The following is a 22961-nucleotide window of genomic DNA, read 5'->3' as shown; positions in this document are numbered from 1 at the left end:
TGTAAGACAGTGGGGTCTGTTGAGAAATGGGGGTCTTGAAAAACAAGAAACGGCATAGAAATATGACCCAAATGGCAGTGGACTGGAGGGAGAAAGACCAATGTGAGAAAACTCAGCAGCTTTTACAGTGGGAATGGAAAAGAAGGTATGGAGTCTAGAGAATATTTATTTATTTATTTATTTTAAAAGATTTTATTTATTTATTCGACAGAGATAGAGACAGCCAGCGAGAGAGGGAACACAAGAAGGGGTAGTGGGAGAGGAAGAAGCAGGCTCACAGCAGAGGAGCCTGATGTGGGGCTCCATCCCATAACGCTGGGACCGCGCCCTGAGCCGAAGGCAGACGCTTAACCGGTGTGGCACCCAGGCACCCCTAGAGAAATTTAAAAGCTCAAATTAGCAAAATTTAGTAATGAAATGGTTGTGAGAGATAAAGGAGAAAGAGTAGTTGAAGGTAACAAAGTTTCTAGCCTAGTTAATTGGGTGGGTATTGATGCTATGGATGTAAATAGGGGATTCAGGAGAATCAATACCTTTGGATGCAGGAAAGAAATGCTGAACTTAGTTTTGTACATGTGGAATTAAAGGTGCTTGCCTAAATCAAGGTAGAGATGCCATTTAGGTGTTTAAATATATTGGTCAGGAGATAAGTGAAAATTAGAGATTTTGATTTGGCAATTACTAATATCCAACTGATTGTCAGATATAAAGAAAAAAATGAGATTGTTGAGGAAATGTGTATAGAATGAAAAGAGGAGAATTGAACCCCGAGAAAATTCAATATTTAAGGGGTAGATAGAGCAGTAATAGCCAGGAGTGGTCAGAGGTTTTGCAAGAGAACCAAGGTAATGTGGTATCATGGAAACCTTGGGTGTAGAGAATTTTGAGGAGGAGGAAATGATGAATGTCAAAGGTCTGAAGATGTCATGTGTAATGAAGACCGACAATAGTGTCTTAGTCCATTTGGGTTGCTAAAACAAATTACCATAATCTGAGTGGCTTAAACAACAAACATTTATTTCTCACAGTTCTGGAGGCTGTGAAGTCCAAGATCAAGGCCCACGCTGATTCAGGGTCTTGTGAGGGCTGGCTTCCTGGCTCATAGACAGAGGTCTCCCATCATATCCTCACATGGTGGAAGGTGCAAGGGAAATCTCTGGGGCCTGTTTTATAACGGCACTAATCTCATTCATGAGGGCTCCAAATACCCTCACTTTGGCTCTACCTTTAAATGCTAGCACAATGGGGATTAGGTCTTAACATATGAATTTTGGGGGACACAGTCTATGGCAAATTGGCTCATGGACTTGAAAATAAGGATAGTGACTTTACAACATTACAGTAGAGTTGTGGGGGGCCAAAGCCAGTTTGATAAATGTGCATCCTAAGTCATATGTTGTATAAGCCTCACAGAGTCCAATTTATTTTCTTTTTAGAAGCTTACTGTGACCTGCCTCCCATGGCTTGTGGGAAGTGGAAAGAGAAGTCAGAGGTACCATGACTTAAAGCGATTGAAACTATTTTTCTCTTGACATTTCTTATTTTTCTTTGTGGACTTGGAAGATGATGGGGTTTTACTTTACAGTCATCCAAAAGGAGACTTCAGAAAATGGGACAGGTAGGGGCTGGACACAAAGACATGAGAGTTATTTTGATAGAGCTATGACACTGTGAGTGCCCTCAGAAAGTTGATGTAGAGTGGAAGAATAGAGGACCAAAGACTGAGTTTTGGGGAATCTCTTGCTAGGAGGATGGAAAATAAAAGGAGTCATAAAGGAAGGGTTGGAAAGTTTGGGAGAGACATTCAGTTTTCCTCAGTAGCCATTCCTTTCCTCGAGGTTGTTAGAACCCCTGATTTTTGGTTGTTCATGTGGCCATGCAGAAGAGGGACAATTTTCAAGTTTTGTTTCTTTTCTTTCCTTTTTTTTTTTTTTGTCCCCTCTCATTTTAAAGTTTCTTTTTTTTTTATCTTTTTTTTTTTTTAAGATTTTATTTATTTATTTGACAGAGAGAGACAGCCAGAGAGAGAGGGAGCACAAGCAGGGCGAGTGGGAGAGGAAGAAGCAGGCTCCAAGCGGAGGAGCCCGTTGTGGGACTCGATCCCAGAACGCCGGGATCACACCCTGAGCCGAAGGCAGACGCTTAACGACTGCGCCACCCAGGCGCCCCCTCTCATTTTAAAGTTTCTAAGAAATATAAACGTGAATAAGTTCTGGCCAGTTTGATATAAGTGGAAATGAGCTCAGCATTCCAAAAATGCTCTTAAAGAGTGTACCTTCCTAGTTTAGTTTTTCTCTTTTCCTGAGACTGGCCTACTGCTATAAAGACTAGAGCTCCAGTAGGCATCTTGGCCATGTAGATGAGGACCCACACCCTAGAAAGAACCTGGGTCCTAATGACTTATGGGATTGTCATAACTGCCCTCTGAAGTTTTTTTAAAAGATTTTATTCATTTATTAGAGAGAGAGAGAGCACAAGCAGGGGGAGTGGCAGAGGGATAGGGAGAAGCAGGCTCGTCGCTGAGCAAGGAGCCCAGTGTGGAGCTTGATCCCAGTACCCTGGGATCATGACCCGAGCCAAAGGCAGACACGCAACTGACTGAGCCACCTGGGTGCCCTGATTCTTTTTTTTTTTTTTTTAAAGATTTTATTTATTTATTTGACAGAGAGAGACAGCCAGCGAGAGAGGGAACACAAGCAGGGGGAGTGGGAGAGGAAGAAGCAGGCTCATAGCGGAGGAGCCTGATGTGGGGCTCGATCCCATAACGCCGGGGTCACGCTGAGCCGAAGGCAGACGCTTAACCGCTGTGCCACCCAGGTGCCCCTCTTTTTTTTTTTTTTTTTAATGAAAGATTATAACTTTGTATGGTTAAACTATCATAAATTAGAGTTTTCTGTGTTGGAAATCCAGAGTCATACAAAGTGAGTCATAGAAAGTGAAAGAACCTTTCTCAGTGTCAGGTATGGCAGAGAGATCAGTGACATATGGACTTAATCAAGATCTTTGCATTTCATAAAATGTTAGAGTTGTAAGTTAAGTGCCTATGTTACTTGCCACCACCCACAAAGTCGCCACAGAGGGAGAGGGAGAGGGAGAAGCAGTCTCCCTGCTGAGCAAGGAGCCAGATGCAGTACTTGATTCCAGGACCCTGGGATCATGACCTGAGCCAAAGGAAGGCAGATGCTTAACCAACTGAGCCACCCAGGCATCCCTAGAGGTTTTTTTAGTGATATCTATGTTTCATTATTTACTGAAAAAAATGAATGGAAAAGTAATTTTGCCTATGGAAATATTTCATACAACTACTGCCTAAGTTTAGATGAATTCAGTCAGGCTAGATTTAAAAAAAAATATTACATATGGTTTTACAGATAATCGATTATTCTAGAATATAGGAACAAAAGATTAAGAAAAGAAAAACTTGTATTTTAAGGGAGGCTTAACGCTATTATAGGAAATACCAGAGAAATAATCTTCACTTTACAGTGAAGGTAGCTACAGGTTAGCTGTCTGCACTATGAGTTTCCTAAGGCTGCCATAACACATCTTGCAAATTTATTGGCTTAAAACAACACTTATTCTTTCACAGTTCTGGAGACCGTAAGTCTGAAATCAAGGTGCTGGGAGGGTAGTGCTCCCTCTGAAGGCCCCAAGGAAGGATCCTTCCTCGCTTCTTCCAGTTTCAGGTGGCTCTAGGCTTCCTTGATTTGTGACAGCATCACTCTGCTCTCTGCCTCATCTTTGCATGGCCTTCTTTTTTGTCTCTGTGTCCACATCTCCTTTCCCTTTCTCTTATTGAGACAGTAATCAGGGGCACCTGGGAGGCTCAGTGGGTTCAACATCCAAGTCTTAGTTTCTGCTCCAGTCGTGATCTCAGGGTCATGGGATTGAGCCTCTTGTCAGGCTCCATGCTCAGCAAGGAGTCTGCTTGAGATTCTCTCTCCCTCTGCCCCTCCCCCTGCTTGTGCTCTCTTTCTCTCTCTCTCTCAAATAAAAAAATAAATAAAATCTTAAAAAAGACAGTGATCATTGGATTTAGGGTGCACCCTAAATCCAGCACGATTTCATCTTGAGATCCTTAACTAATTACATCAACAAAAACCCTATCTCCAAATAAGATCACATTCTGGGGTTCGGGTGGAATTTTGTGGGGGACACTAGTCAACCTACTGTGTACATGATGGTTCATGAAGTTTTTATAACGCTTGCTGTTTCTAAGTATTAGGAAATGTATCTAGATAGAGCAGTGTTAAATATAAGACAATTAAGTAATTTTGTGATATATTATGCTTTTAGAAACCAAATATATTAAAAAACATTCTTACAATATTACAAATTAAAACAGCATTCAGTCTAAATATTTGGGTGAGTAATATGCTATAGAAGAGTCAGAGTTCTTTGGAATATGAATATATATATTGCACATAGTTTAGAAAGGTTTAGATCTATGTATGTTCTTTGTTCTAAATTTTACTTGTGCTGGGTTGCCTGGCTGGCTTAGTCAGTAGAGCATGAGACCCTTGATCTCAGGGTGAGTTCAATCCCCATGTTGGGCATGGAGTCTGTTTTAAGATAGATAGATAGATAGATAGATAGATAGATAGATAGATAGATGATAGATAAATAAATTTTACTGCTTGTTCTCTCCATATTATTGTGTTGGTAAAGTCAATCAGTATTTTCTTTAGATGTGTCACACAGCTTACATTTGTTACTTTAGGAATTTCCTTTATAGGCAGGCTATCAGATTGGATCTTCAGGTCATTTATTAAAAAAATATTGAGAATTTTCACATACATTACCTCACGGACTCTTCACAGTAACACAGTGAGTAACCCTGGGGTCCATCAAAGTTAAATAATTTGCTCACTTTCATACTGATTTTTAATTGAATTTTAATGGGACTTAAAATTGATTTTCTGACTTTAAATAAAAATTTTTCTTTATAAATATATTGTAGGGACTGAGGAGTGAAGAAGAATGAGGGAGAGCAATAGGGAGGGATTTTCAGGTTAGGGACAGTAGTAGTGGCAAAAACACTGAAGTGATAAACAATGGGTAGATTCTCAATTTGGCTGAAACATTGGGACTGGGAAAGGAGAACTGAAAAGTAATAATGTTGGGACCTGAACAGGAGAACTGATACGTATTAAATGAAAATTATATTAGAACAGCTAAAACTTTTTTTTTCTCAGCTGTTTTCATAGTCCAATCACTTCATTGCATTATTTTCTTGTCCTTCTGCACTTTATCTCTGGAGTTGAAATAGTTGATACTTTGGAAAACAAAGTTTAAAAAATCTGTTACATAGAAAGTTTAAAAGTATTTCTATAGGAGAACTTGGGGAAAGTGCTTGCTTTCATAGGAAGCAGGTTAATTGCCTTTGATTTTAGACTCGTGGTCAGGTCTCCTTTATAATCTGTGCACCTTGTTTTACTCATCTTGACTTTCCGTACTTGGAGACCTAGTTTCTGACTGATCTTTTTCTGCTTGGCTCTTGAATTCTTTTGTCCAGATGATTAGAAACTCTGCTCATCTATTTTTCTACCCAGTTTTTGATTCATACTGTCATGGTTCTAGTACATCAGCACCTTCATGCTTTTACTCACCGGTCTGTTACTAAATTGTTTCATATTTTATTTGCTACAGTAATACATACTTGTTATAAACATTTTAAACATTACAGAAGGGTGCTGAATCGTGACTGTAGTACCTATCTCTTAAGACTTGTCACAGTTAATTTCATTCGAGATACTTGTATAGAAATTTTCTAGTTATTTTTTATTTGCTATTTTTTTATTGAAGTGGAATTAACATACAGTGTCATATTAGTTTCAAGTGTACAAAATAATGATTCAACAATTCTCTACATTAGTGTTTATCATGATAAGTGTACTCTTCATCCTCCTGGTCAGCAGTCCATGCCCCCAACCAAGTGGCAACCGCCACTTTGCTCTCTACATTTAAAAGTCTGTTTTTTGTTTGTCTCTTTTTTCTTTGATTGTTCATTTATTTTGTTTCTTAAATTCTACATATGAGTGAAATCATATGGTATTCATCTTTCTCTGACTGACTTATTTCACTTAGCATTATAACCTATCCATGTTGTTGCAAATGGCAGGATCTCATTCTTTTTTATGGCTGAGTAATATTCCATTATGTGTGTGTGTGTGTGTGTGTGTGTGTGTGTATTTCTTGTAATAAAATAAAACCCCAGTCTTCCAAGGTTGGCAATAGAAGGAAAGCTACCACATGGTTGTTTCTCTACTGTTCTTATGGAATGTCATTTTTTTCTTAACATTCTGGACCTCTCCACCCATCATTTCTTTTTTATTGCCCAGCCAGGCACCCTTGAAATGAGAGTTTTCTAAAGGCTGAAAAGAAAACAAGGATAATGAAGCCAGAGAGTAGCTTTCAGGTCAGTCATCTGGTTTGCTAGGTGTAGTTTAGTTCTGTTTGGTCCATGGTCTCCAAAAGAGATACTGTCCTAGCTAGTTTCTGGCCTGCCATCAGATGATAGAGGTTGTTTTTCCTTTTAACATGTTTCCTTAAGTCTAGGCCATAGATGGGAGTCAAACAGTCCATTCCTGTCAGATCTGTTTAAGGTACACTTTTCTGGTTCTAGTTTCCTGTCCAAGGATCTGTCTCTTCTGGATGATTGTGTCAAGACTGTGCTTCAGGAGACGTTTCATTCCTTAACCACAGGCCTTAAACTACAGCACCAACTGGTCCGCTCTATTAGAATTCAGCATAGGAAAAGAGAATATACCATATACAGAAGTGTGGGAAGAGGGCATCTTTGTGTTTGTACCTGTTTTCCACCCATGTTCTCAGCATAGACAAAACTTTCATGTTACCTAGAAACATGGTCATAACATTCACATACAACTCAAAGTGCAGCTAAACACGCGTCACATTTTCTGTTAATTTTAAAAGAAAAGTAAGTTCTGTAGAACTGTGTGTTCATATTTGTTTTTAATTAATGCTTTGTAATCTTTCCTGTTTGATTTTAATCTGAACAAATAATGATACCATTTTTATTACTTAGTAAGCATGAATGTTAGTTGAAGCAGCTTTTAAAAAACAATAGTTCAAATCCCCAAACATCTAAATCCTAGACTGATTTAATTTGTACAATTAAACTGAAATAATGTTTTCTAAAAGCTATCCTATCACCTTTTTTTTTTGATCAAAAAAATTTGTTTTTGTACAATTACCCACTGCTGGGTTTGACTTAGGCCCAACAGAGAGTGTGTCTGCCTTCCTGATTTATTTTCAGCCTGTGAGGTTGTCATTGTAGTTTAATGCAATGGCCCCCAGGATGGTGACAGATTCTTGGAAGTTCACCGCTTGATCCTTGTTCTGGCCCAGGTTCTCCACCGCCTTTGCAGTATCTGCATTCTGCAGCTTCGGGCCAGTGGTGAGCTCTTTCTGGATCAGCTCCTTCATCTCCTTCGTGGTCAGGGTGTTCTTGTCCCTTCCTTGCCTGAGTACCTGTGGAAGACGGCCACCAGGAGGCCAATGACTTGATCCAGGGGCAAGCCATGGCTGGGTGCTGGGCTCAACAGGCGGCTGGCTAGGAGAGCATTGAGGGACTATCAAGGGACCTCCTATCACTTTCTTTTTACACTTTTGTGTAATGAGTCTGTTTTTTTCTACTAATGATTAAACAATGATTAGTTACCAAAGCATCTGATTAAAAAATTCAAACCAAAACAGCATAAATGTTCTTTTCTCCTATGCACATATTATATAGAGGCTCACTGGGGATTTTTTATTTTTTTTAATGGACAATTTTAGAGAAATGGTGTGATGAAATCACCATTTTCCCAAGAGTTATTTGTATTTGTATATCATGAGGTTTGAAGCTATTGAAGAAATTATTGAAAGACGTAAGGAAATTATGTGAGTAGCTAATAATTGACAAATAAGTAACCCTCAACTATAGTGAACGACTAGCCATTCTCTTAAGGAATCAAGATTGTTTTCTTGACTTTGCAATTGCTACTCTTTTGTTATCTGCCTGATTTTAGCCATCCTGCTGGGTGTGAAGTGGTATACTACTGACATTTCAGCAGATGGTTTTCCTGAGATTTTTGTGATTTCTAAGTATCATTTTTTCCAGCATGATTTTTTTTAAATTGAAGTATAATTGACATACAGTATCCTGTTCATTTCAGATACATCATAATGATTTGATGTTTTCATACATTATGAAATGATTCCCACTGTAAGTCTAGTTACCATCTGTCATATTATTTAATAATAATATTAAATATTATTACAGTATTCCCTGTGCTGTATATTATATTTTTATTTTACTTCTTATGAAACAAGTTCGTAGCATCTATTCATTTATGCATTCTGTGTGTTTGTTTGGTTGTTTGTTTTTAAGTAGGATCCACACCTAGCGTGGAGCCCAGTGTGGTGCTTGAACTCACAATCTTGAGACCAAGACCTGAGCTGAGATCAAGAGTCTGATGCTTAACCAACTGAACCACCCAGGTGTCTCTGTGTTTTTTAAAGTTAACTGCATATTACTGGCAGCTTTCCATATTCTAAATATATATTATATGATAGCATTAACTTTTATTAGCTAGAAAGTGTTTTTATTATTTTAACATATAATTTGATGTACATATAATCATTTTACCAATTAATCTCTTATGATTAGACATTTTGGTTATTTCTTAATTTTAGCTGTTAAAAATAGTCCTGTGATGAATCCTCCTACCTAATCTTTTCATTCATCATTAATTTCTTGGGATAAGTAGAAAAGAGAGAGGCCAGTAAAGTTTAGTAGTTAAAAGCATGGGATTGAGGGGCACCTGGGTGGCTCAGTCAGTTAAGTGTCTGCCTTCGGCTCAGGTCATGATCCCTGAGTCCTGGGATTGAGCCCTGTATTGGGCTCCCTGATTAGTGAGGAGCCTCCTTCTCCCTCTCCCGCTCCCCCTGCTTGTGCCCTCTCTCTCTCAAATAAATAAATAAATAAATAAATAAATAACATCTTTTTAAAAAAACCCAAAGCTGTAATCATCAACACAGCATGGTATGGCACAAAAACAGACACATAGATCAATGGAACAGAACAGAGAACTCAGGAATGGACCCTCAACTCTGTGGTCAACAAATCTTCAACAAAGCTGGAAAGAATATCCAATAGAAAAAAGACAGTCTCTTCAACAAATGGTGTTGGGAAAATTGGACAGCCACATGCGGAAGAATGAAATTGGACTATTTCCTTACACCATACACAAAAATAGACTCAAAATGGTTGAAAAACCTAAATGGGAGAGAGGAATCCATCAAAATCCTAGAGAACACAGGCAGCAACTTCTGTGACCTCGGCTGCAGCAACTTCTTGCTAGACACATCTCCAAAGGCAAGGGAAACAAAGGCAAAAATGAACTATTGGGACTTCATCAAGATAAAAAGCTTTTGCACAGCAAACGAAGCAGTCAACAAAACCAAAAGACGACCGACAGAATGGGAGAAGATATTTGCAAATGACCTATCAGATAAAGGGTTAGTATCCAAAACCTATAAGGAACTTGTCAAACTCAACATCCAAAGAACAAATAATCCAATCAATAAATGGGCAGAAGACTTGAACAGACACTTCTCCAAAGAAGACATGCAGGTGGCCAACAGACACATGAAAACATTTTGGATGTACCAGAAGTGTGATGTACCAGTTTGGTTTTCTTTTTCAACATTCCTTTGGCTATTAGGAGTCTTTTCTGGTTCCATACAAATTTTAGGATAATTTGTTCCAACTGTGAAAAAAGTTGATGGTATTTTGATAGGATTGCATTGAATGTGTAGATTGCTCTAGGTAGCATAGACATTTTAACAATGTTTGTTCTTCCAGTCCATGAGCATGGAATGCTTTTCCATTTCTTTGTGTCTTCATCAGTTTCTTTCATGAGTGTTCTGTAGTTTTCTGCATACAGATCCTTTGCCTCTTTGTTTAGGTTTATTCCTAGGTATCTTATGGTTTTAGAGAAACAGAATGGATGAAATAGGGGAAGGGAGGGAAAATAAAATAAAATGAAATCAGAGAAGGAGACAAACCATAAGATACTCTTAACTATAGGAAATCAACTGAGGGTTGCTGAAGGGGAGGTGGGTGGAAGGATGGGGTAACTGAATGACTGGTATTAAGGAGGGCACTTGATGTAATGAACAGTGGGTGATATACGCAACTGATGAATCATTAAACTCTACCTCTGAAGCTAATAATATACCATGAAATTAATTGATTTTAAATAAAATAAATAGGGGCGCCTGGGTGGCACAGCGGTTAAGCGTCTGCCTTCGGCTCAGGGCGTGATCCCGGCGTTACAGGATCGAGCCCCCACGTCAGGCTCCTTTGCTGGGAGCCTGCTTCTTCCTCTCCCACTCCCCCTGCTTGTGTTCCCTCTCTCGCTGGCTGTCTCTATCTCTGTCAAATAGATAAATAAAATCTTTAAAAAAAAATAAATAAATAAAATAAATAATAAAAATAGTCTGGGACACAATAATAGTGTAANTGTGTTCCCTCTCTCGCTGGCTGTCTCTATCTCTGTCAAATAGATAAATAAAATCTTTAAAAAAAAAAATAAATAAATAAAATAAATAATAAAAATAGTCTGGGACACAATAATAGTGTAGATTTTAATTTCTAGAAGTAGAATTGCTGGATCAAGGGATATGTTTATTTATATGAACATACGTTAATTTTTTGTCCAACATCCTTTCCTTTGGGAAGCATGTCTTCTCTTTCTTGTAGTCCCAGGGAAAATGCTAGTTCTAGTTACTCCCACCCCCTATCGTAAACTGGGCTAATTAGAGCCATCTCTGGATCTTTTCTTTTGGAAGGAGCAAGATACTCTCTTTCTACAAGGATGACTAAAGTAGGAGACTGTGACTTAGTTGGGGCTGCCAATGTGTATTTTCCCTACTGTGTTTAGAGAGTCTGGCTGAATATTGAACAGAGTCAAAGATAGCCAAAACATGAGAGAGAGAGAGACAGAGCTTTAGAAACATCACTTAAATTTCTGGTTCCAGCCATTTTTGAAAGCCAAAAGAACATTAAAAAAAAAAAACAAAACAAAAAACAGTTTTGAGGTGTATTGCTCAATTCTCTTCCAGAGAGATTGTGTTAATTCATACTCCCATTTCCTTCAGGGGAATTTTAATCAGAAAAAAGTCACTTAATAAGATTTATGGCTTAAGCAGCAACAGAGTAAACTGAATAGCTTCATGAAGGTGAGAATGCTAAGGAACTGGAGCAGGGATATCAGATGTTATTTATACCTAATGCAGATTATGTCTCTGAAATGTTATAGATTGCTGCTTGTCTTTGGCCTTTATCATGTCCAAAACATATTTAAAACCAGTAATTTGAGTTCTGAAAATTATAAGCTCTTCCCTTTTGTGTTTGTCTAATTTATCTAGACTGAGTTCCTTGAGGGCATGGTCCAAATAAATCCCAATATTCTATGAATAGACAAATCTTTGAAACTGGAAAAAAATCCTTTTGGCGGAGATACTTATATTATTTTAGCAGACTACTCTATCTAATGGGAGGTGAATAATTATTTAGTTGGTATTTATCAAGTAGACAGATTTGTAGAACTTTCTTTTTAATGATCTCCCTAATAGTCTGAGTTAGGAGAAAGAATTTGTATCTTTCCATTTTCCATCAATGAGATCATTCTGTAGATTACTTCTTTTCACTTGATCCATTGTCTGTAGCTGTTTTTATATTTTATTAATTTACAAGGTCAGCACCATGATTTGAAGAAAACAATTAATTTGTTTGGGAACTTGACATCTCAGTTTATTTTCTCCTCAAGCCAATATCCTATCATTACACTTTATTTAAAATATGGACTTAAAAACTTGAAACTGAAGATTCTTGTTTAAAGAAAATAACTAGTTTGGGGGCAAATTTTTAACTGAAAAAAATCTGTTTATACTTAACGACATCTGCTTGTAGGTAAAAATCTGTGCTTTGTTTTTTTCCAGCTTAAGCTAAGTCTAGCTACATTTAGAGAAATAATCAAGTGTCAGAACAAGCTTGGAAAAATAATAGTATGAAAATTAATTTGCAATGGAAAGTAGCAGTTGGGACTGGAGTGAATTTTACAAATGCTTTATATAATTATCCCACGCGGTTTTATGGAATTTGAAAAGAATGTTACTTGTTTTTCTTTTGAGACAGATGTTTCACCAAATAATTTTAGTCTGAGTAAATCAAGTCCACACAGGATTAGATTAATAAAACTCATTTTTTTAAAGGAGGAAAGAATTGAGATTCTTTCTGAAACAATAAAGATTGATTTAGAGTGGTTAAAAACTGAAGGCTTTTAAAAACACAAGTTAACTGTATTACCCTTCTATGTCCCCAAAATTTTCTTTCACTACTATTGTTAAGATTGTGTGTTTGAGAAATATGGTTGTAGAAGCATGAAGGATATTTGAAAACACTATAGCCTTTGATAAAGTTACCATAGTACATTTCAGGAGATTATATGATAACATTCTCTGGCCTTTTTTAATTGTTTGAAAGATGGCATGCATAGTTTCCATTAATATGGCTATCATTTATCAAATACCATATGCCAAACTTATTTATCATTAATTTCTCTCAACAAATACATAAGGTAGGTAAAGTTACTGAGACTTGGAGACATCAAGTACTTTGCTTAAGGTTATATAGCTGGAACTGGTGACATCAGTCTCTCAATCCTGTTTTTTTTTTTTTTTTTTTTAAGTCCAAGGCTTATGTTCTTACACTGTGCACAATCCTCTGTTGAAATTGGGGGATCCTCAGATAAATATACTGTTTAGTTATTTGTTTATTCAAGAAATGTTTATTGGCTGTTGTGTGCTAGACATCATGCTACAATAAAAAACAAGCCAGATACTGAAGGTTCTATTTTACAGGTTCTTTTTTGTTTTTTTTTTTAAGATTATTTATTTATTTGAGACAGAGAGAGACACAGAGAGAGAGAGTACACAGAGGCAGAGGGAGAGGGTGAAGCAGACTCCCTGCTGAGCACGGAGCCCAAAGCAGAACTTGATCTCAGGACTCTGGGATTATGACCTGAGCCGAAGGCAGACGTGTAACCCACTGAGCCGTCCAGGCGCCCCTCTTTTACAGGTTCTATTAATAGGAGTAGAGCATTTAGGAAAAAAACTAGACTCCTCTCCTTCAGAGAAAGAGTAGCAGCTTTTCATAAGTGAAGTGCCAAATGGTTTCCTTTAAACCATTCAGTCAACTGTCTATTGAGTGATTGATGCAGGTGGGGGTGGATATTTGCTTTGTTCTTGAGGAATTTATACTTTCGTTATGCTTGATCAGCCTCACTAGCAGAGAAATGGAAAATTCATTTAAAAGGCTCACATCCGCAGCCCCTTAGTGGCTCATTTGGCTCAGTCGGTTAAGCATCTGCCTTTGGCTCAGGTCATGATCCGAGGGTCCTGGGATCGAGCCCCACATTGGGTTCCCTGCTCATTGAGGAGTGTGCTTCTCCCTCTGCCCCTCCCCCTGCTCCTTCTCTCTCTCTCTTGCTGACTCTTTCTCTCTCTCAAATAAATAAAATCTTCAAAAAAAAAAAAGGCTCACATCCTTATTAGTATGAAACCTACTAAATTTGTAATCATTGGGCTGCTTTGGACAGCCTCAAGGCATCAAGAGGATACTAGCAAGGGTATGTAGGTGGGGACTAGGAGGTGGAACTGCCTACAGAAAAAAAAAATCCACCTAAATGTCTTACCAGAATTGGAAATTCAACATTGTTGAGTAAACATCCCTGGTTCTTCTAAACCTTTTCTTTCACCTTGGTCATTCACCCAAATCAGAAACTTGCCACACTTTCCCTTTTTTCCCTCATTTTCACTTGAAAGTGTTTTATTTTTCTTCCTAAATTTTTCTCACATTCCTCTTTTTCTTTCTTTTCCTACAGTCACTGCCATAGCTCGGTTCCTTTTTCATTATTATAAAGAGCGCTCTGTTTGGATAGAGGTTTGGCTGCCTGTAGTAGAGACCTAACATAAATGTCAACAGTATAGAAATTTATTTCTCTTTGACGTAAAGGCCTGGGTCTAGACAGTTTTGGGTTTGTATAGGCTGCTTCCAGCTTTATATTTAACATTGTACCCCTATCACATCCGTGTGCCAAGTAAGAGGATGGACAAAGTGGGGAAGTGGGATGACTCCTTCCCTTTAGGCCCACATCACCTCCTTTGGTTGAAAGTTAGCTGAAGGGATACTGAGAAATGTGACCCATATGTCTACTTAAAATTGGAGCTTCTATCACCACCACCACCACCATCATCATTGTAGCTATTAGGAGACAACTAATAATCTGCTATAGGAACCTCCTTATACCTGTTTTTGGTTAAATTCTTCTCTGGCTAGTTCTGTACTCCTACCAGGGTAATACTTTTTTGGTGCAAAAAGGTGCTTTTATTATAGCATGGGGGACAGGACCCGTGGGCAAAGATTGCTGCACTGTGTTTGTGAGGAGAGATTGATTATATACTTTTGAGAGTGGGGTATAGATAAAGGAAATTTCTAAAGGGATTTTCATATGTTAAAGAAGACTTACATGATCCTGGACGTATAACGAGAGTAATTTTTGTCTTCAGTAAAATGGTCATGTCATTCTGTTTAATCTTTCAGTAGTTTGGCTTCAAATTCATACCCAGGATGCCTCATGGTATTTGAAGAGTGTCATTGGCAGAGGAAATCTGAAATCTTCATTACCTGTATCCTGCAGTCTTGGTATCCTGCATGACAGGGATAGCCTTCCCTACCAATAATGATTGGCATATCCTAGTCCTTTAAGGCCTCAGTGCTCTGTCCTTGACTGAGACGTCTCTAGTTACTAGTATCCCAGGTTTGCAGAAGATAAATTGATTTGTCCACAGTCACACTCAAGTAGGTGGTTAAGAAATTCAAACTCAGGTTGTCTGACTCAATTTATACTCAGTTGTGACCAACCAGTTACATTACCTCATGCATGTCCTCACTGGAAAAGTACAAAACAAGAGAGGACACAATTTGAGCAACTAGAGACAGTAACAGTAATATTAACAGTAGTCCCTGCTTCCTAAGATTTTTGAGGATTAAATGAACTTATAAGTAGGGTCTTCTGCCTAGCAGAGAAAGTACTCAAAAATGGCATTTGTTATTTTTACATACATGTGTTCTTTATACATGTACGTAGTATTTAGGCATATTTCACAACATTTCAGCTGGATATGGTGTTTTTTGTTTTTGTTTTTTTTCAAGATTTTATTTATTTATTTGAGAGAGACAACACGAGATGGGGGAGAGTCAGAGGGGGAAGCAAACTCTCCATTGAGCAAGAAACCCGATATGGGACTCGATCCTGGGACTCCAGGATGATGACCTGAACCTAAGGCAGTCGCTTAACCAACTGAGTCACCCAGGCATCCTGGATATGGTTTTTATTGAGTTCCCTGGATGTTTTCATATTAATTGGCCAGAGATACGGATATTTTAACATATTTAAAAAATAGATACTTTTTTGTGCTGATTATTTTGCTGACTTCTGTACTTGACTGTACGCTCTTTTAAGACAGGAGCTGTATCCTACTCTTTTTTTTTTTTTTTTTGGTCTCTAGTAAAATACCTGGCACATAAAAGACCCCTAGTAGATACTTGTGGAATGAATTTTGAATGAACAATTTACTTAGGTCAGATGGCAGCCAAGTTGCTATCCTTTTTTTTTTTTCCCCCAAGATTTTATTTATTTATTTGACAGAGAGAGAGACAGCCAGCGAGAGAGGGAACACGAGGGGAAGTTGGAGATGAAGAAGCAGGCTCCCAGCGGAGCCCGATGTGGGCTTGATCCCAGGATTCTGGGATCACGCCCTGAGCCGAAGGCAGATGCTTAACGACTGAGCCACCCAGGCGCCCCCAGGTTGCCATCCTTTTCCTGCTCCCCCCGCCCTTAACAGGAACTTTCCCTAAAAAGAGAACTTTTAGTATAAATAGATCAGATCTTTATTATAACCACTAAATGATTTATGATTTATTCTCAGCTTTTTTCCTGATAAGCTAAAGTTGTTTTTCCTGAAGTACTTTGATTATTAGGGTTGGAGACGAGGGAGGCTGAGTCAATGTATAAGTATATTGATGGGAGTAGGGGGGAAGATAATGGCTGCTGGCTATTCCTTTCTCATTATGAGTACTCTGGAGCTGTGAAGAGGGGAGTGTGGCAATAGAGCCATCTTGGAATCTAACTATGTTAAGTGTTAAGATCTCCAAGCTGTCTCCTCTTTCCAAATGTCCCTTAGTAGGCTTTACCTAAGATGGCAGCACAGTCATATAAGCATCTTGAATTATCTTATAGTTGTTATTTTTTAATATTAACTTCATAAATCATGAATTTTTTGGTAGTTACCATTGTTGTTTTAAGACTTACTTAGGTAACTTTTCTCAAGTAGTGCTTGAGTTATATTATTTTTGAATGTTAAATACTTTTTTGCTTTTTAGGGATAACAGACTGTTCAAGTATTCCTTCACTTTTCCCATGAGGATTTTTGAATATGTTGAATGTGTTCCAGGGATTTTAATTTCAGCCAGGATGAATTTTCCATTTGATATGTCATATTCTTCTTTTTAATATGGTCAATGTAGTTTATAGTTTAACAAAATGAAAGCTAAAAAAAAATCTCAGTAAGTGCCAAAAAAAAGAGAAAAAAGCACTTGACAAAACTCGACATCCATTTATGATAAAAACTCTCAACAAAGTGGGTATAGAGAAGATGTACCTCAGTATACCAAAGGCCATATATGACAAACCCAGAGCTAACATCCTGCTCAATGGTGAAAAACTGAAAGCTTGGGGCACCTGTCTGGCTCAGTTGGTAGAGCATGTGACTGTTGACCTTTTGGGTGTGAGTTCAAGCCCCACGTTGAAAGTAGAGCTTACATTAAAAAACAAAAACAGAAACAAAGCTGAAAGCTTTTCCTCTAAGATCAGGAACAAAACAAGGATGCCACTTTTACTCAGCATAGTATTGGAAGCCCTAGCCATAGCAATAAGGCAAGAAAAAGAAATAAAAGGCATTGAAATTGAAAGTAAGGAGTGAAACTTTTTATATTTGTAGATGACACGATACTGTTCATAGAAAATCCTAAAGTCTCCACCAAAAATCTGTTGGAACTAATAAATGAATTAGGTAAAGTTGCAGGATACAAAATCAGTATACAGAAGTTTATTGCATTTCTATACACTAATAATGAACTATCAGCAAGAAAAAATAAGAAAGTCCCATTTACAATTGTATCAAAAAAAAAAAATACCTAGGAATAAATTTAACCAAGGAGGCAAAACACCTGTACCCTGAAAACAGTAAGACATTGATGAAAGAAAACAAGACACAAATAAATGGAAAGATATTTTGTACTCATGGACTGAAAGAGTTAATATTATTTAAACTGTCCATACTACACAAAGCAATTTGTAGATTCAATGCAATTTTTTAAAAATATTTTATTTATTTATTAGAGAGAGAGAGCATAAGCAGGGGGAGCAACAGGCAGAGGGAGAGGGAAAAGCAGGCCCGCCATGGAGTGGGGAGCCTGATACAGGGCTCCATCCCAGGACCGTAGGATCATGACCTGAACTGAAGGCAGATGCTTAACTGACTGAGCCACCCAGGCGCCCCTCAGTGCAATTTTTATCAATATTTCAGTGGCATTTTTCACAGAACTAGAACAAATAATTCTAAAATTTGTATAGAACCATAAAAGATCCCAAATAGCCAACATGGTCTTGAGAAAGAAGAACAAAACCAGAGGTATCGCACTTCTTGATTTCAAACTCTACTACAAAGCTGTAGTAATCAAACAGTATGATATTGGCATTATAAATAGATACACAGATCAATGGAACAGAACTGAGAGTCCAGAAATAAAGTAACACATATATGGACAATTAATTTATGACAAGGGAGCCAAGAACATACAATGGAGGAAGAACAGTCTCTTCAATAAATTGTGTTGGAAAACTAGTCAGCCAAATGCAAAAGAATGAAACTAGACCACTATGTAACACCATACACAAAAATTAACTCACAGTGGATTCACAACTTGAATGTAAGACCTAAAATCATAAAATTCCTAGAAGAAAATGTAGGCAGCAAACTCCTTGACATAAGTTTTAGCAGCGTGTTTGTGGATCTGATGCCAAAGGCAAGGGCAACAAAAGCAAAAATAAACAAATGGTACTATATCAAACCAAAAAACTTCTGTATAGTGAAGGAAACCATCAAAATGAGAGGACATCCCAATGAATGGGAGAAAATATTTGCAAATCATATATCTGAGAAGAGTTTAGTATCCAGAATATATAAAGAACTCATACAACTTGGGGCACCTGGCTGGCTCAGTTGGTGGAGCATGTGACTCTTGATCTCAGAGTCATGAATTCAAGCCCCACGTTGGGTGTAAAGATTATTTTAAAAAAACAAAACAAACAAAAAAAAACCCAACTCCTACAGCTCAACAATAAAAAAATAAATAAATGGGCAGAGGATCCAAATAGATATATTTGCAAAGAAGACCTATAGATGGCCAATAGGCACATGAAAAGATGCCTATTATTAGGGGAATGCAAATCAAAACCACAGTGAGCTATCACCTCACACCTGTTAGAATGACTGTCATCAAAAAGATAAGAAATAAGTGCTTGAGAGGATATGGAAAAAAGGGAACCTTTGTACACCATTGGTGGGAAACAGGAAATTCCTAAAAAAATTAAGAATAGTTCTACCATATGATTCAGCTACTACACTTCTGGATATTTCACTAAAGAATATGAAAACACTAATTCAGAAAGATAAATGCACCCCTGTGTTCATTTGCAGTATTATCTACAACAGCCAAGATGTGGAAACAACCTAAGTGTCTATCAGTGGACAAATGGATAAAGAAAATGTGGTATACATAGAATGGAATATTATTCAGCCATAAAAAAGGAAATCTTGCCATTGTGACAACATGGATGGACCTAGGTGAAATAAGTTAGATAGAGAAAGACAAATACCATATGATTTCAATAATATGTAGAATCTTAGAATGAACAAACAAAACAATACAGAAACTCATAGATATAGAAAACAGGTTGATGGTTCCTAGAGGAGAAGGGAGTTGCGAGGTGGGCAAAATAGGTGAAGGGGTCAATCATGTGGTGGTTGGTAATTAGATTTTTGGTGGTGATCACTTTGTAGTGTATATAGTTTATAGTATATAAAATTGTAGTAAGCTTAGGGTGCCTGGATGGCTCAGTTGGTTAGGCATTCAACTCTTGATTTCGGCTTGGGTTGTCAACTCAGGGTCATGAGATTGAGCCCTGTGTTGGGTGTGGAGCCTGTCTGGGATTCCCTCTCTCTCCCTCTCCTTCTACCCCTCCCCGCCCTTCCCTCTCTCCCTTCTTCCTTCCTCCCTTCCTCCCTTTTTCCCTCCCTCCCTTCCTTTCTTCCTTCCTTCCTCCCTCCCTTCCTCAGAGAGAGAGAGCACAAGCAGGGGGAGTGGCAGGCAGAGGGAGAAGTAGGCTCCCCACTGAGCAAGGAGCCTGATGTGGGACTTGATCCCAGGACTCCAGGATCATAACCTGAGCCAAAGGCAGACGCCTAACCAACTGAACGACGCAGGCATCCCACCCTTCCCTCTCTTAAAAAAAATTTTTTTTTGTTGTTAGTTTGTACACCTGAAACTTATATAATGTTATATACTAGTGTCACTTTAATTAAAAAAAAAAAAAACTGTGAGAAAGAACATGCAATGTCTTTGGCCTAGCTAATTTCTAGAGATAAGCTAATTTTTCTTTTCTTTCTTTCTTTCTTTCTTTCTTTCTTTCTTTCTTTCTTTCTTTCTTTCTCTTTCTTTCTTATTTATTTATTTATTTATTATTTTAAAAGATTTTATTTATTTGACAGAGACACAGCGAGAGAGGGAACATAAGCAGGGGGAGTGGGAGAGGGAGAAGCAGGCTTCCCACTGAGCAGGGAGCCTGATGTGGGGCTCTATCCCAGGACTCCGGGTGCCGCGGCATTGATTCGGGAGAAGGACGAGGCACAGACAGGTTAGCTTGTGAAAGAGAGCATGGGTGCAGGGGACGACCGCCAGGCGTGCCACCGCCAAGAGTGTGATCGCCCCGAGCAGCTGCAACCTCGCGTGTTTATTGGCAATAAACAATCAAAGACAATCAAGGGAATAATCCGTATTACATCCTAATGATAGTCGTACATCACGGGGAAGGTCACGGGATTAGATGGTGGAACGTTCAGCAAGTGAGGCCTGTCCTTAAACATGTTTCTAGGGACCGCACGGGCTATAGTCAAGAGCAATCAAGTTTCGGATGGGGCAGTGTTCTGCCCTGTAGCAGACCAGGTATTCCTGGCCACTCGTTATCTGAGGGCAGCGTTCCACCCTGAGCGAGCTGGGTGTTCCTGGCTGCTGTGCTCTGACGTTTAGGTTAAAGCCCGCAAGGTCACAGACATGTTTTTCTCTTATATCCTTAGCGTAAGCTGTTGGCCAGGGGCTGCTGCACCCGGGATCATGACCTGAGCCGAAGGCAGACACTTAACAGCTGAGCCACCCAGGCGCCCCGAGATATGCTTATTTCTAAATTGCATATTTGAGAGAACCTGAATTCTATAGAAATTAAATGAATGAATAAAATGAAAATTGTTTGTTATTTATATAGAGCATGTAACTTGATAAACACACAGAGATGGAGATACGTATACTAAAATTTGCACACATGCCTGCATGTGTGTAGATATATATAATTAATAAAGTATGAATCTGTGAGATATATATAAACAAATAAAGTTCATAGTTTACTCCATTAGAAGTTATTGCATTTCTCTTAATAATGATAATTGACATTTTAGTAGTTTGAATTAATCATAGTTGCCATTAATGTTTTAGGTTATAAGAATCATTCTTTTATTCATTCACACCTGGCAGTGAGGGCAGCCTCTCTAAATAGAAGTAAATAATAATTTCTTCCAGAGTTATGTGATGGTAGTTCAGATAAATTAGGAAAAAAAAAAACTTGTTTGAGTATTTATTTGCTATATCTGATACTTCTAGCTTCATGTCTTTTGGGGCTAAAAATGTGGAGGGGCACCTTAGTGGCTTAGTCAGTTAAGCACCTGACTCTTGATTTTGGCTCAGGTCATGATCTCAAGGTTATGAGATCGAGCCCCATGTAGGGCTCTGTGCTAGTCTAGGAGCCTGCTTAAGATTTTTTCTCTCCCAAGGGGAACACTTTTACACTGTCAGTGGGAATACAAGCTGGTGCAGCCACTCTGGGAAGCAGTGTGGAAGATCCTTCAAAAGTTGAAAATAGAGCTACCCTCCAACCCAGCAATTGCACTACCGGGTATTTACCCCAAAGATACAAATGTAGTGATCCAAAAGGGCTTCTGCTCCCCAGTGTTTATAGCAGCAATGTCCACAATAGCCAACGTTGGAAAGAGCCCAAATGTCTGACAGATGAGTGAATAAAGAAGATATGGTGTGTGTATATATATATATATATATATATATATATAAATATTACACAGCCATCAAAAATTAAAATCTTGCCATTTGCAAGGATATGGATGGAGCTAGAAGGTATTATGCTAAGTAAAATAAGTCAATCAGAGAAAGATAATTATATGATCTCACTGATATGCAGAATTTAGGAAACAAGGCAGAGGATCATAGGGAAGAGGGGAAAAACTGAAGCAAGACAAAATCAGAGAGGGAGACAAACGGTAGAGACTCTTAATCTTAGGAAACAAGCTGAGGGTTGCTGGAGTGGGTAGTTGGGTGATGGACATTTGGGAGGGTGTGTGTTGTGGTGAGTGCTGGGTGTTGTGTAAGACTGATGAAGCACAGACCTGTAACCCTGAAACAGGTAATATATGTTAATTTAAAGGGGTGCCTGGGTGGCTCAGTCGTTAAGCATCTGCCTTTGGCTCAGGGTGTGATCCCAGAGTCCTGGGATTGAGCCCCTTATTGGGCTCCTCCACTGGGAGCCTGCTTCTTCCTCTCCCACTCCCCCTGCTTGTGTTTCCTCTCTCGCTGGCTGTCTCTCTCTCTATTAAAAATAAATAAATAAATAAATAAATAAATAAATAAATAGAATGTTACTGTTCAATGTTACAAAATTTAAAAAAAAGATTCTCTCCCTCTCCCTCTCCCCTTCCCCTCCCCCACCTCCTCTCCCTCTCTCTCAAAAAAATATGGAATCATTAAAATTACTATAAAATATGAATGATATATATGCTTATTTCCTTTTGTCCATACCTAAATGTTGAGTTTTAAAAAAAAATATGTATTTGAGAGGTTGAGAGAGAGTGAGGGGAAGGGCAGATGGAGAGGGAGAAGCAGACTCCCCCCGCTGAACATGGAACCTGATGCAGGGTTCGATCCCAGGGCCCCGGGACCATGACCCCAGCCAAAGGCAGATGCTTAATTGACTGAACCACCCAGGTGCCCCTAAATGTTGATTTCCTATACTGATATTTTTTGTTTAAAGGAGCATAACAGGAGCCTTAAATGTTTTGTTTTTTTAAGATTATTTGAGAGAGAGAGAGAGTGAGAGAGATGAGAGCATGAGCAGGGGGAGGGGCAGAGGGAGAAGCAGCCTCCCCACTGAGCGGGGAGCCTGATGCGGTACTTGATCCCAGGACTCCAGGATCGTGACCTGAGCCAAAGGCAGACACTTAATCAAATGAGCCACCCCGGTGCTGCAAAAATAAATTCTTTTTAAAAAAAATTGAGCCTTGAGGGATTGGATAAATTTTTTTCTCTACCTATGATTATGAAAAATTGCAAAGCTGCAGCAAGGCTGAAAGAAGTTTACAGTGAACACCACATGCCTATCATCTACATGGTATACTTAATATTTTAATATACTTTATTACATACTAAT

General features: G+C 38.5%; 1 protein-coding gene and 1 pseudogene across 6 annotated transcripts in view; one reads left to right on the top strand and one right to left on the bottom strand.

Annotated features, from left to right (window-relative positions):
* SBF2 (SET binding factor 2) overlaps window positions 1-22961 on the top strand; it is a 453500-nt gene that overhangs the window by 7582 nt on the left and 422957 nt on the right. The window lies entirely within an intron of this gene.
* On the bottom strand, window positions 7276-8678 carry LOC117803286 (annotated as a pseudogene).

Source organism: Ailuropoda melanoleuca, chromosome 8 (assembly GCF_002007445.2).
Source record: "Ailuropoda melanoleuca isolate Jingjing chromosome 8, ASM200744v2, whole genome shotgun sequence".
Taxonomy (NCBI): Eukaryota; Metazoa; Chordata; class Mammalia; order Carnivora; family Ursidae; genus Ailuropoda; species Ailuropoda melanoleuca.
Note: the sequence above shows the minus strand (reverse complement) of the source record. Positions and strands in the feature narration are given on the sequence as shown.